This window comes from Corvus hawaiiensis, chromosome 5 (genome assembly GCF_020740725.1).
Source record: "Corvus hawaiiensis isolate bCorHaw1 chromosome 5, bCorHaw1.pri.cur, whole genome shotgun sequence".
Classification (NCBI taxonomy): domain Eukaryota; kingdom Metazoa; phylum Chordata; class Aves; order Passeriformes; family Corvidae; genus Corvus; species Corvus hawaiiensis.
In genome coordinates, this window is record NC_063217.1 from 24,032,868 (window position 1) to 24,047,811 (window position 14,944).

Sequence of the window (14,944 nt, forward strand, 5' to 3'; positions counted from 1 at the left end):
GCATTTTACACATGAGCATTTTAATGTTTCAATGTCACTAGAACAAAGAGGAATAACCTGTATGTCTTCATTCAACTGAATATAACACCATTACAGTTCTACCATCTCAGGGGAAGAAAAAAGCAAATGCATTTCAGAAGTCCTTCCTTTGTTAATGTCTACTACTCTTCTGAATAAACCTTTACTATGGTGGAGAAAGCCAGAGAGTAAAAGAAGGTGAAAGATATGTGTATCTTAATTATGGAGTTTGAACATTGATGCCCTTAACCTGCTAGGGTCTCCACTTTTTAAAAAGAAAACTGAAAAAGAAAAAAAAAAAAAAAAGGAAGTGATGGAAGAAATTTTTTTTGCCTAGACATTAAGAAAGCATAATCTGGTTATGCAGTGAGAAGATGACTGAGAGATCACATGATCATGTAGTGCACAAGTACCTTAGAAAAGAAAAACAGGCCCAAGTATTGAATTCTTCAATGAAGAGTTAATCAAGAACCAGTAATTGGAAGATGTAATTAACCAGATTAAAAAGAAAAGTAAGGCATACATTTTTACCATCACAGTAACTGATCTGTGCAACAAACTGTCCAAGAAGCAGTGGATTTCCCACCACTCACTGCATTCAGTATGTTTCAGCAAAATACATATTACTAAGTACAGAAGCACCCAAGGTCAGATATAATGTCCCCCAATATAGAGGAGATCAGAGCAGATGATCTAATAACTTTTTTTGAGAGTTATTGTAAGGCTACTAGACTAACTTTCATGAAATTAATTCAGAACCACTAAAACCAGATGATAGCATAGAAGAAATTTTTTAACAGCACAGTCTCCCCGAATAATAAGCTCCTCTGCTTGGTATGGTGTTTCTAAAACTATCTTAGGATAAGGAACAGATAAAAGCACTGATTACTAAACAGTGCAAAATAGTTTCTCTGGATATAATGCTGACATGCACAAGAAGGTATTTCAACAAGTGCAGTTGCAAAAAAATATTTAATTGTAATTTGAAATAATTTAGGGGTCAGTAACACATAATAATGTCTAACAGACAAGTGTTTATATTATAGAGGACTACACAAACCCCAAACATCAAGTAAGAGTCATCACCAATGAAAACAGGCTAACATTCTCTATAGAACATGCAAGTGAAAAAGGTTAGACAAAAATGGGAAAAGTTAATCTATCATACAACATCATAAATTTAAGCGGACGTGCGCTAGAAGGAATTTACCCCAAGGCACTTGTACATGACAAATTACCTCAATGAGCTAAAGAAAGCACAAGACGCATCACCAAGTAAAATGCCATCCAAGCTTTGAACAAAAGATCTCTTACAAGCTTTCCCACCTTCACACAATGCTGAAACAAATCATCCTTTCTCTCCTGCAAGCTTATAACAAACTCTTTCATTGGCAAAGAACCAAAGATTGACCATGTATTTTGGGAACAGCACTAGGTTTTCCCCTAAAAAAGATGCTAAAATTGAGTTAATTTAATATGCTTAGAATCCAGGTAAGTAATTCCCCTTTATGCAATTATTTTTTGCCGAAACTGAAGAAAACAGTGATTTTATACATATCTGCCCAGTTATAAAGAAGAGAGAAACACTCTATACTATATGATGATTTTCACTTGTAAAATGACACTCTCATGTCCTTATTAGTCTTTAAAATATTCTTGGCTTAACTGTGTTATTTGTAACACATTTCAAATGCACAAAGCACTAAGCTCTGTAATCAGATTTTGAAGTTTATTAACGTTTTGTGACCCTGTCTAAGAATAAGACTTTTATATACCAAAAAGCAGGATTTCTTGGCTCCACTGAGTGCTCTTAGGCAGCCTGTTTGTATCAAAATCCTGTTCTAGAACTGCAGTGTGCTTCCTGCCTGCCTCCCGGTACTTGCAATTGTCTGATCTCACGTCAGCAGCTAACTTGTTCTGCCCAGCTCTGACCTCTTTGCTGTGTCACACAAGCTCTCCACCTTTTGCAAATACAGTTGTTCTACATACAATCTATCAAAGAAAATAGGAGTATGTGCTCTGTTCTTTTCCTCATGACCTGGAGAAAGAAATAAAATGCTTGTAGTTTTACTTTACTTATTTTTTCTTGTATGTTTTTCTGTTTGTCGTCACCTTGTTTTCCTTGGAGTTGATAGAGTTGGTTTACATCAGTTGATAGGACCTCAGCAATTCATAAGGCTATAATGTCAAATACCTGCAAGTCCTCTGACTGGCAGAGTGTCTTTTACTCAATTTAAAATTACCATATTTTGGATTGGCCATACTGCTAGCACAGTATTTAAATCACAGGGTTTACAAACAGCTGGAAGACATAGTCAGTAAATATGCCAAAGCTCTCTACAATAACAGCTGAGAAGATATCTATTATAGCCTCCAGACTAGCAAACTGATAGAGAGCATAATAAAGGAGAGAATTAGTAAACATGGACAAATATGATGTACCATCAGCGAGTCAATATCACCATTTCAGTGCAAAGAGGCCCAAAGAGGTAATCATAAACAGAACTACTGAAATTAAAATACTGTGGTCGGAGCTTGAATTACTGTAATTCCGGAGTGAAGTGGAGGATGGTCTCTGATGATTTAAGTCAGAAATAAAAGCCCCTCATTCCTTTTGACTTGAGTACCTATTTGAAATTGTAGTCAATGAAGCCATATGGAAAATATTTCTAGTCTCTCATGATTTAAAAAATAGCAATCTCATTTATAGTAACTATTGTAAACTGTTTATTTTATTGTCTTCCCCACTCCCAGCCCTACAGTAGTGTGTTATATTTTATATACCCTACTATCAAACCCACCGTCTTTATGGCTGAAATCTGGCTGGGGGGTTTTCATACCTGGAGACTGTTCTGTATTTTAAATAATTGCAATGACCATACATTATTTCCCAATTCTGCAACACCATTCCCGAGTAAATAGCATGCAACTGGCAGGCTCCAGGAGACAGAAATTATACTCTGCCTTGCTCCACTGTAATAATTATAAAACTGAATTCCTTTCTATCATGAAGGCAAACAAGAATTTTTGCCCATTTTCCATGCTCTAAATGCCCTCCAATGTTACTCTAACATGACGCTGATTAGCAGGATTGCCAAAGTGTACACATTGGTCATCTCTACTCCCTCATATAAAAGACTGCGTAAAAATATTTATCACTCCAGTATTCAAAGAAAAACTCACTTCATATGATCAATAAATCAGAGTTACTACAGATTTATCACGGACTAAACCAGGCATCTTCAGCATCAAAACATTAAGCTCATTAACTCTTTTCTTTCCTGGATCCAGGCACTTAAAATGTAGACTATCACAAACATGATACATACCATGGCTGGAGATTCCCCTGCTAAGAACTATTTTCTCTATGTTGCTATTTTCCTGAAGACTGAAGGGTAAGAAATCCTTGGGAGCCAAATACCTCATAGCACAGCAGGCAAGTAACAGAATCTTGCCACATTACTTTAAAGAGAAACAAAAGCCTATTCAGATCCTCACTACTGTTTTTCAGCCAACTGCAATAACAATATGTATCAAATTTAATATAAAATTATAGAAAAAAAGCAAATTAATTGCTCTGCCTCTGCAGGCATTATGAAAAATTATAAAGGGCTAAAATAGCCAAAGCCATACACAAAACATGAATCATTCACTGCCTCAAAGATAAAATGCTCATTTTCATCTGTCAGATGTGGAAACCCTCTCTCCTACACTTGTCTGTAATCTACTAAAGTATACAGGTTTCCTTAAAAATAATGTGTTCCCTTGCGTTTTTACCTGCATCAAAGCCACATTAGCATCCATGTCTTCTTACAATACCTGACCCTTTTTGTAATTATTCTATTTCACAGCATGCTCCAAGTTTGGTTCTTTTGTATAATCTTACCCATCTCCAAATGACCTCCAAATATTCTCTTCTAGAATCTAAAACCTCTTGCATGTTGGCCTCATATAGCATAACATAACACTCTTGCAATCCTGCACATCAAGTCCAGGAAACTACCAGGCACTGGGACTCTGTGACCATAGTACCCATTAACTCAGGGAGTGAAAAATTGCTTCAAGCAATAAGAGACTGATGTGATAAGCTCCTCCTAAGTCTCCTGATCACTGCTTTTATAGGAATCACTTCTCCTTGGCCACTCTGCCCCCCTAGGTACTGCTAGCACTCATGGGGCAACTGGCATCCCTGCTGACTCATTACTGGGCATTTCAAAATGCCTCTGGGTACAATTGGTCACTCCAAAGTCTGTGTCTAATCCTGCCTCTTCTAGGGAGTGGATCCACTGAACCCTGCCTAGTCATACAGAGTCCAACACAACACCTATTAGTTGTACAGTAAAATAATAGATAAAGATATCTGCAGTAGGGCAACATTGTTTACTAGTGACCAGCTAACCAAGAGAAGCCAAAATATTCAAAAACAGTGAATCCCAGACAAACTCGGAATTTTCTGTATTTGTTATATAATGCATTTTCCCGTTGATTTCCATGTTTTGTAGTATTTGTACTTCATGCACACCCACCCTCCCGTAGAATCCTGAGTGTTTTGTTACTCTTTTGATGAACTATCTACATCCAACTCACTAGACTATTATTTAACTTCCCATTATTTCAGTCGTACAGCTAAACTTTGGGAATAAGACAGGGCAGAGAATTTTATCCACTGATTTCTGCATCATGTGTTTCTTCAGAATGGATTGGAGCATAGAGGGGGAAAATAATATGCATGGATTTTGGAGTTTTCTCTTTAAAAAGTCAAACAGATTTATGTGTACATAGGACTGGCTGATTTCACCTGCACACAGCTTTGTGAAATTTCTAGTTCAATTGCTACTACTGCAACACATTTCCTATCACCAAAGTGATATAAAGGAGGAACAAAGCAAAAATGGTAGCAGAGCCATTCAAAAAGCAAAGGAAGGGAATAACTAAACACTGGATAAAACTCCAGGACAGTGTAAGGAAACAAAAGCATTAGTAGTTGAATAGGGAAGAAACTTCACAAAAGGAACTATGAGAATAGGGAGAAAAAAAAGAGAAAAATAAGCAGTACTTTAAAATAAATAAATGGTGTTCTGTCTGAAGTTAACGGGTGCACGATTCTAAGGCAACAGAACCCACACTAAAGACAAAGACACCACACTAAATCGAAATTAATCCAGAAGCCAAGGGCCTGGCATAAGAAACCAGTGGAATGGTCTTAATTTTTTATACAAAAGTTTTAAATTGTTAGGGTTATACAACTAGCAAAAATAAGCTTGAAGTTTTCTAGGAAAACTTCCACTGTTCAAACAAGGCTAAAAATAGCCTCTGTAAAGAAGAATCTTGTATACTAATTGATACTAATTAAAACATTCCAAGGATCCGTTCTCCTCTATTACTGTAATTTAGATAGTTCAAGTAAATATTCCCTCACAGAACTAAAGTCTAAAACATGGCAACATTATATCTGGCTTTTTTATAATGTTGATTTTTAATCCCTTTTATTATAAGGGATTTTATTAACAAACCAAGAGAAGCTCTCTCTCGTCATCTCTTTCACACTTACAGCTGCACCCTGCTTTTACTGGAACAAATACTATGACTCTCATAGGATTTAGTGCACCAGGATCTAGTAGTTCTTCTTGACAACAGATCTCTAGAGGACTACTGATGATCTTTTTTTACCAGGCCTCCTCCTGGGCATAAAACTGAATTTTCAGGACAAAAGAAAACCAACTGGCTGACTGGGCAGCAAAACCAAAACAGCAGGATATAAATGTGGGCCCTGCCAGAAGGAGAGCTGCCACAGTAAAGTGTGGCTCCAATTACAGCTTTCTTCAACTAATTGTCCCAGTTCAGATCATCCATTTAGCTTTTCTAGGGAAAAGAGCTGCAATGATTTTGATGGCTGATTCCAAAGTAGGTTCCTAGACATAGCAACACTTTCATGGTATAAAGCAATCATCTCCACTCTCCTTTTAACTCCAGGGGGTGGGGGGAGAGCAGCTGGTTTTGTACTTGAAAGCATCAGCCTGTCTCCCTGGACTTCCAGCCAGTAGCCTAATGAGTTGGCAAGTATTTTCTTGCACAACTTTTCTCAGGATAATTAACAAGATCTAAGATTAACTCTTCAATGCAGATTAAGCTAAACCAGCTCCTTTCCTCATAGAAAAGTCTGTGCTTACCCACACACACAGATGGATGCAACTAGTGGAGTTCTTGTTGGATTCAACAGAGACACCAAGTTGACTGACACTGGTCAAGGAGGAGTTGGAGACCCCAGGAGGAGCTCCACAAGGGAAATGCTCACCCAGCCACATCCTGCTCAAGGCATAGTAGTTGGGTAACTTTGCTACTCTCCCACAAACCACCTTGTAAGTAAACAATGAATTAATTTTCCAGTGTCATTCATCTGGTGTTTCTTAAAAATGCGAATATAATACAAAACAGCTCCTTAAATATAGGACAAAGCCAAAGAAACTAAGAAATGCTGAGCCAGCCACTAAAGGATACTGCAGTGACATCTGAAACCAGGGAAGGAGCTTTTGAGCAGGGACAGACTTGAAGGTGAGAAGTAAGTGGTAAAGCTCTCCCTGATGGTTTTTTTCTAGTGGTCTTACAAGACTACTGGAGCACTGATACATCCCTTGTCTCCACAGCACAACTTCACTACTGTGACCACCACAACATTCTGAGCATTGCTAACATTTTCACCCTGAAGTGGACAATTGGAGTTGCTCTGAGTGGGGAAGAATATTCTTCTGAGCCAATGTGACAACAACAGTGCTAGCACCTAGAGCAGTGAAGCAGGAATCACAGCATAAAAACTTCAACTACCTATAATAATGGTCAAAGCCCTTTCACAGCCAAGCATCGCAACCCGTCTCAAACTGAAGTATGTGAAAAAGTTCACACCCCTTCAAAGAGTGGCAGGATCTAATAAGAACCTGGCAGGAAACTTACTATTTTTGGGCTAAATTAACCAAGGTGACAGGTATGCTGAGGTGCATCAGTTCAACACAGAATGGCATATCAGGGAAATACAGAAGATTATACAGATGCTTCTTTCAGCTTAGTTAAGTCTTGTCAGTGTCAAGTACAACTCTCAGAGGACAAGAACCCACACACTGAAACTCCTCATTGTTCCATTACTCTTTCCCCCCTTCCCTTTCATGGCCAAATCCCAGTATATCAGGACAAAGAGAGATTTCAGGCTTTAAAGGCAATAAGGCTGATGTCAGTGACCAAAACTGAACTCCCCAAGGGAGCTAAGTAAGATCCACCAAGATTTAAAAAAGCTATTTACTTATTCCCATGCAGGTGGCTCAACATTTCCTCTGGGCAACACTTGAAAAGGAGCTAATTATGCACATACAGTCATGGACCAAAAAAGAAGTCCAGCTATTTTAGAATTCATTTACTGATATTTGATACAGAATGTTATTACCAAACTCCAGCTGTCAGTTTTGGTCATTCTTTTGTTAAAATGATGACATTTTCAGAAAGAAAGCTCTCGGAATATGAAAGCTAATTAAGACAAGATGTCAATGACACAGAATATTGTCCAAGAATAATACCCTCTTTCTGCTAAGTAAATGCTTCAGCTTCTTCTAGTGAAGGAGACTGACAATGGTCTAGGACAACAAAGTTATTCCTATTGCACTGAGCGACTAATGGCTATTAATCATTTTATTTCACATATGTTAATGCAAAAAGGTGAGTTATCCTCTGTAAAATTAATCACACATTATATTTCAACCAGTTTACAGAGCAAACTGCGAGCCCTCTCCTGTGGTCTTCAGTAAGGCAAGAACTCCCACTGCCTTTCATGGTTCTTCCACTTCAATAGTAAGCAGAAAACCTAGGCAAATTTGTTTACTCTCCTGCTTTTGGTTAGTGTCTGGCATTACAGACTGCCTCAATGCTTGCTGACATTCCTCTTCCCCTTCCCAAACAACTGCCAATCTCCTAAATTCAGCACCCCTGCAGCTGTGTGAGTGATGCACTGCTGCAGGAAGCAACACATATTGAACCCCAAAACGCTGCTGGAAGCACTTCTGCACCAGCCCTGCAGGACACCCATGCTGTGCCATGCCAGCCAGGGCCAAAGGCTTGCGTTGCTTTGGCAGGCCTGATTCTGAGTAAGTGGCTACACATGGAAGAGGAGCAGACATTCCAGGGGGCAGACCTGCTTTTGCAGGGAAGCAAGAAAAAAGAGTATTCCTTGCAGATGGAAAATGGCAGAGGTGAGGCTCTCATACCAGCCCCCCATTGGAAGTAGAACAGGGAACCTGACTTTGCTGTTGATTACCCCGCCTGAGAGATGTTTCGCGCTTAACTTTTGGGCTTCATAATACAAAACGAATAATTTACTTTAAAAAGTATTTAAAAAGTATGCTCCTGTAAGAAAGTATATAACCTATTGTGCTCGGTTTGGCCATTGAAACATGACTTTGTCCAGTCTGTAAAAGAAAAAGGTTATGCTGAGACACGTCAGAGGGGCCCTGAGCTAACCATGAGCAGCCAGGCAGTTACCACAGCTCAGGTGACCTGCAGGAACTCATTATTTCAAATTTTTTTTTTTGAGTGTTAATAATTCAGAAATTTTTAGACATTTTGTCTCTTTGCAAAATTAAACATGAAAAATAGTCTCTTATTCACTCCTTTACAAAAACCATACTGTTTCAAAACAAATAAAAATGAATTTTTTTCCACCATATTGAGGCAGCAAATGCAGTCCTAAACCATGAGCTATTAAGCTTTTTTATACTAATATATTAAGAGTACAATTGTTTACTTTACAAAATACCTTACTAAATCCTTAAAACTGTAAAAACACACTATTCCTTAATGTTACTCTGATCACATACAAACACAAAATTATACTGAAATTCTTTGGAATACTTTCATTTTTTTTTTCTCCAGGGATGACATATGTTTCTAATCACTTGCCACTGAGCAAACAGATTTAACAGGGTAGCAGCATGCTGAGAAAGATAGCAGGATTTTCAATTTTCAGATGAAAGCAGCTCTATTCCCTGGCAGCCCTACTCCTAACCCCTTCAGGCCAGATCAAATTTTATCTGAAGCTAGCTGGTGCCTGTCTTCAACTTCAGTGGAAGTTGAATCAAGTTTTTTACATACCTGCAGTAAACAATTTGAAGCTTATCAATTAGAATTTTTTAAATCAGTACTTGTACCAGAGGGAATCTGTAGCAATTAACAGGATTTCTGGACTTGGTTATTTACATATGCTTAGCTAACAGATGACCCGGTTTTTACCAGAGACTATCATCCATCTAATTCAGCAGACTCACAGACTAGTTTAGATTATCAAAAGGAAAGTGCTATGCAAATGACACAACTCTCCCCTGCACCTACTAGCAACAGATTTTTAAATCCATATTAATTTGCACAACAAAAACCTATGGTACTGTTTCACAAGATCAGGATTAGTTCACAACACACATCTTACCTTTGGCTCCACAGTTGTCACACAAAAAATATGCATCTTTCATCTTTAGACAGTTTTGTTCCACATACTAATTTGAAGCTAAACCATCTGACAATCTCCATGGCTCAAAAAAGTCTCTTTTATATAAGAAATATAATAAGAAGAATATTTCTAGATTTCGCAGAACTCTCTGATAAAAAGCTTACCTAGTATTTTCAAACAGGGGTGCTTAATTACAGGTGACATCTGATCAGTCTCATCTAGATACCAGGATGAGGAACCCCTAACAACACTATAATCACTTGCACAGGAGTTCTTGTTAAACTAAGGCTGCTCACATCAGGAACCCTTCTTTCACACTTGATTTAGTTTAACTGTTTGAAGAACCCCAAATGTTCTTCACATAGTCATGTAATTTCATTCAGACAGCTGTTATTTAGGTAAAAAAAACCTCTTAATGTGTGAAAAAAATACATAAATTATTTTATCAAGTTGTCTAAAAATATTGCCCTGCTAAAAATAAAGATTTTATTATTAACTAACAGGAAATATATGAAAATACACATGTGAATGTATGAAAAAAATAAGACCAAAGCTATAATACTAGAGGTCTGTATTTGACAAAGATTCAACAAATAAAGTAAATGAACATTGCGGCTGCTTATGTCACGTAAGTGGTTGGTGCAACATTTTTGTCCAGTTTTTCTGTTTTTTTTCTGATAAAAATCGTTTCTTTCTGAGGACAGCTCAGTGCTTTGGATCTGACATTTGTCTAGAAGCTTTATAAAGTAAGAATGAAACTATATTTAGCTCAAGAAAGCCATGCTTTTTAACGCATGCAAAGCTGCAGAAGAATCAGAACTAATCCTAATGAGGAAAACTTTTATCAAGCGTAATTCTAACTGTTCCCACCCAAATGGGACTAATTTGTTCCATTATCTGTAAAAATACCAGTTAGACACTTAAATGAAAGCTTCTGAAGCATATCTGTTCAATTAACAACAATGCAAATGTACAATTGTTCAATCATGCCAGGGGCTGCTCCCCCAAGCATCTTCAAATCTTTCATGAAAAGCCCTATCAATCATCACTAAGGGACCTTTTTCTTGCCTCAGCCTCAGCCAGTAGTATGGAATAGGTAGTGGGAATAGGGAAGAGGATAGAACCATATTTCTCCACTGTACTGCTCGCAGAGCCACTGTTCTGTCAGCAGAAGTAAGATTAACACAGCTAACACACGCTGATCCTTCTCATATCCCCGACTGTATTCATTCATGATGAGGAACTAAGGAGTCTTACTTCAAATGAGGCTCATTGGGAACTGGGGAAGCTAGCTGTTGATGAGTCAAGGCATCCAAGCTGAAGGAGCTCTTCTGGGAAAAAAATTCCTTTTCCTTTTTTCCTGAACCAGGACTGCAAGATTCAGCTCTGTGATAGAGCCCTAGAAAGTTTTCTTAGCTTCCACTGTACTTCTAGAGGGTTTGGGAGTACTTGGATTTTACAAGAAGTATCAGCATTTTGCAGAATCAGGGGCCTCATTAACAACTAGATAGATCTGTATGCATTCATAAATCGAATCTCTAACCTAGGAAGCTAAAACAGAGAGTGTGTTTAATATCAAGTATAATATCAGGTATGTAAATGCAAATATGCAGAGTGTTTAACAGCACGTATGCAAAGTAGGCTCACAGGCTCTCTGAGCTGTGTTCCAAGCAGAATATGGGCAGATGACATAAAGTTTTATATGCATAAATGCATCTGCCAAAACATTTTCGTATTTGTTGTGATGAACAATCTGATAAATGCTCAAAACATACAGAGTAAGAATTTGATACTTGGTATTGTCAGGGCACTGTACAGTTTTGCCATTCACATGCATTTATAAGAAGAGAAGATCTTGCTACTTTCATTGCACCGGCCCTGTGAAGGCTCATGTTAGGTCAAATTCTGGTATGACAAGCTACAGCAGAGACAAAACTTCGTCTTTAAGAATGTATGTCAAGTACCTATAATATCTAGGAGGGAAAATTCTGAAACACAAACATAGTTTTATTACACATCTGTTATGCAAATAACATTCACACACCACTTATTCTGAAGTTTAAATATATGAAGGTAGGAAATGAGAAGTTAATAACAAAACCAGAAGTCAGTTAGAAACTAACTTCCTCCAAAACCAAATACTAACTTTTTGAAAGCAGGTAAAATAGTTTCAAAATTATTAAAACATAATGAAATTTTAAAAATGTAGAATACTTCTTTAACAACAATTGTATTATTCTCGTTTTTGCCTTAGAACAAAAGAATATGGACTGCAGAATATTGGTCATGTAACTGGGCCATGCAGCTTGGAACTTAATGGACTTGATTGTGGTTTACGTAAGGTGTTGCAAAACCATCACAATCTGCACAATATAAGGAATTTCATAGAACCTTGTCTATTTATTTCTATAGTCAGCAAAATACTATCTAACTAGGCTAAAAAAAGATCTACCCAGAGCTACATAACTGCTGCTACCATCATCTCAGTTCTACAGTAGACCTCGGGGCTTATGCTCCCGAGTGGGTCAGGGATGTCCCTGCCTGTCAGGGAAGCACATGCAACAACTCAGTGTTATCAATAACACATCAGTAGAACTTTGCCGTTTTTTAGCTCCTTATACGAAATGACCTTAAACGACTTAAAATACAGAACTCTGTACCACACAAGAGTTAAGCAAACATTGTAAATCTTGTCTTTTACAAAGGGCAAAAAGAACAAAAAATGTTGGACTCACCCACCACAGTGGCAGGGGAAGGAACAGTGGTAAGAAGTGAACTAATGTACTGCTAACACTACAATTACTTTTATTTTGCAAACTGCTTCTACCATTTCAAGCCTCGCTGTCAGCAACAGGGTCACTTTTTAAAATCAAAGACTGATTTCTTTCATCTCATCAAGTCACAGGAACTGGATGAATTTATCACGGATATAGGAAGAAATAAAAAAGTGAAACTGATCTCTCACGCTTCTGATTTTTTGAGCTTATGTCTGCTTTTGGAATGTAACATAAATGAGTAAAGGGGGATAGCACTCTAACAGCCAAGCATTTAAAGACTTCTAATACATAACCCATATTACTCACTAAAGATACACACCATCCCCAGTAAGCACACTAACAACAGTAATGTAAAATCCTATAAAGACCAAAATGTTAGATGTCCTTGCCTCTAAAAACTGGAGATGGTTTTCAAGACTTATATATCTGCACAGATATGGTTGTTCAGACAGTATACAACACAAATAGTCTACAATCTAAAAGGCAATCCTGAAGACACCTGACTAGACAAACAGGTGTTTGCCAGGAAACCAAAGTTTTTGATGTAGGTCTTGCACCACGTTCTTGTAGAAGGGCTGGTTAGCCAAGGCCTCAGAACTGCTATGGAAGGCAGAGGCTGAGCTGCAGGGCAGGACAGTTGGGGAACCCAGCGCAGTAACAGCAGCAGAGAAATAACCGTATCTTGTGGTCTCCAAGGCCAATATACCCCTTCCCCGTGGATTCCCCAGGAAGCACATACTCGAGCACCCATGAAGAGTTCCCGGCAGTAACCCTATCTTTAATAAATTAACGGCAGTGTGATACTGTTTATCTTTCACATTACATTGTTTCATCTCTCCCCCTTCGGCTGCGCCCTGTTCCTAAAGCGGGGAGCAGCCTGGGAGCACATAACCCTGGTGTCTGCATGCCACTGCCAGCTTCTTTAAAGAGAGAAAACTAACCCTCTTTGGCTCAAAGTATCAGACTGAGATCCTTTAAGAAAAAAAAGGAAAATCGACAGAAGAGTGCACTTCGCACTAAAACCCCCAATAACCAGAAAAACCACAACCAGACCAGCTGTTAAGAAGACGAGCCGACGTTTTTCTGGTTTGGGAAAAAAAAGGAGAGCTGCCCAATACTGAGCGGAGCGGCTCCGGCTCTCCCGGTGTTTACCTTCCCAGACACCCGGCGAAGCGCCCGGCGGCGGGGACATTTCCGCACTTCAACAGGCTTGAAGTTACCCCGCAGCCCCCACAGGGGCTCCGCCGCCACTCCCCGGCCCGCGCCGCGCCCGACGGACGGAGGGTCGGGCGGGGGTGTCCCCACAAACCCTCGGCCGCCGCCAGCCCGCGCCCTCCCCGGCCCCGCCGCGGCGGCCCCGCTCACCGTGCTCTGGCCACCGTCGCGGAGGGCTGCGGGGGCGGGGGCAGGGCGGCCGGGCGGGCAGGGGCGGCCCCGCGGCTCGGCCCCGCGGCTCGGGCCGGCTCACACGTCAGCCCGCGCCACGAGACCCGGATCTGCCGGATCCCGGATCCCGGCTCCCGGCGGCGGGGCCGGGGCGGCGCCGCGCGGTCCCGCCCTCCGCTCCCGCCCCTCCGCCCGGCACGGGAGCCCGAGCCCTGCTGCGGGCAGAGGCAGTGGCGTTCCGGGCTGCGCTGTCCGGCCGGGCCGGGCCGGGCCGGACCGAGCCAGGCTCGGGGGCCGCGGTAGCGCGACGTGCCGGGCGGCCGCAGTGCTGAGCAACGCGTCGGCCATAAAATAAAGCTCCAGTAGGTTAGCTCAGAGAGATGCAGGGACAGAACTGCTCTGGGGCCAGGTGTGCCTGCGGGTCCGCCACAGCCCCCGCGGCCAGGGCTCCGCGGCCCGTCACAAACACGGTCACTTCGGCTGCTTGGCCCCAGCCATCCCCACCAAAGTACGAGGGAATTTACGGTGTAGTTTCTCATCTAGAAATCTAAAGCCTGTTCAGGAGCTCGTGACTCACGGGCTTCCGAACAATTAAAGCATCCATCAAAATAAGTATTTAAATGCTGTGAATGAAGTTATAAAGGAAAATTTCAGATTGTGGCCTCTCAGTCTGCCAAGGAGAGGGGGTGTCATGCTCCCAGTACAGAAAGATGGGCCACATCCTGTCTTGAGGACACTGATACCATGCAATAATGGAATGGGATTATACAGAGAAGAAAATCTTGTCCCCACAGTATTTCCAAGGCTGGGTTACCTCCTCCAAGGCAGGAAACAAGGACAGTACTGTAATTAGAGTGAGAAAGGAGGGTTGGATAGAAGTTGCAAGTGCTCTCAGGTTGGTACCTCTGACCACTGCTGTACTGTCTGATATGACCCACATACAGCTGTTCTCATTACTATTTGCAGTTGTCATGGGGTTTTCAAGCCTCCTTTCATGGCAACAGCTTTTTTCCTGAAAGTATTTTTCAAACTTTGGGTGTCTAGCCTATGTTGCTTTGCCAAGTCTTGGATGTATTGCCAGTTGGCAGCCTTGCATGTCCAACCATCATTGGTGTGCAGAGCCACCTCTCTCTGAAAGATGCAGGTAAGCTAACTCTGCTCAGTTAGGGTTGGCCCTGGACATATCCATTCCACTTCTGAGAGGCAGCAGGTAGGCTACCTTTGTCTAGCAATGCCACACAGTCCTGATTTGCTGTGGATCCCATGTTTCAGCCCTTTCTCT

At 40.5% G+C, this 14,944-nt stretch overlaps 1 protein-coding gene across 3 annotated transcripts in view; it reads right to left on the reverse strand.

Moving 5' to 3' along the window:
- Positions 1-14,944, reverse strand: part of SMIM14 (small integral membrane protein 14) — a 55,471-nt gene that overhangs the window by 27,339 nt on the left and 13,188 nt on the right. Inside the window, exon 1 of one of the 3 annotated variants that reach the window (XM_048303486.1) lies at positions 13,642-13,745. The exons of 1 other annotated variant lie outside the window; for it this stretch is intronic. The gene's annotated coding sequence lies outside the window, so the exon portion shown is untranslated. Of the gene's footprint in view, positions 1-13,428; positions 13,567-13,641; positions 13,746-14,944 lie in introns of those variants that run through there. One more of the 3 variants, XM_048303487.1, reaches the window with a different exon arrangement.